The 469-nt window shown below is 53.9% G+C and overlaps 1 protein-coding gene across 1 annotated transcript in view; it reads left to right on the top strand.

Moving 5' to 3' along the window:
• Positions 1 to 469, top strand: part of MSTO1 (misato mitochondrial distribution and morphology regulator 1) — a 3964-nt gene that overhangs the window by 298 nt on the left and 3197 nt on the right. The gene's annotated exons all lie outside the window — the stretch shown is intronic.

Below are 469 nucleotides of genomic sequence, written 5' to 3'. Positions count from 1 at the left end.
TGTGGCTCTGGGCAGCCTGGGCTGCTGGTTGGTGACCTACACACAGCAAAGGGTTGGAACTGATGGGCATCGTGGTTCTTTTCCACCCAGGCCATTCTATGATTCTATGGGTCTCTCTGAGTCTCATTGAGTCTCCATGTGTCCCTACAGGGGATCTGTGGGTCCCTATGGGGTCCCTATGGGTCTCTTGGTGACCCTGCACACAGCAGGAGGTTGGAACTGATGGCCATCGTGGTTCTATGCAACCCAGGCTATTCTGTAGGTCTCTATGAGTCTCAATGGGTCCCTATTGGGATCTGTGGGTCCCTATGGGAGATCTGTGGGTCCCTATGGGAGATCTGTGGGTCCCTATGTGCCTCTTGGTGACCCTGCACACAGCAGGAGGTTGGAACTGATGATCACTGTGGTCCTTTTCAACCCAGGCCATTTTCTGATTCTCTGATTCTACGACCGTGTAACCGCCCCCATC

The sequence above is a fragment of the Meleagris gallopavo genome, chromosome 27 (genome assembly GCF_000146605.3).
Source record: "Meleagris gallopavo isolate NT-WF06-2002-E0010 breed Aviagen turkey brand Nicholas breeding stock chromosome 27, Turkey_5.1, whole genome shotgun sequence".
In the NCBI taxonomy this organism is placed as follows: domain Eukaryota; kingdom Metazoa; phylum Chordata; class Aves; order Galliformes; family Phasianidae; genus Meleagris; species Meleagris gallopavo.
This window is presented reverse-complemented; position numbering and strand designations above follow the sequence as displayed.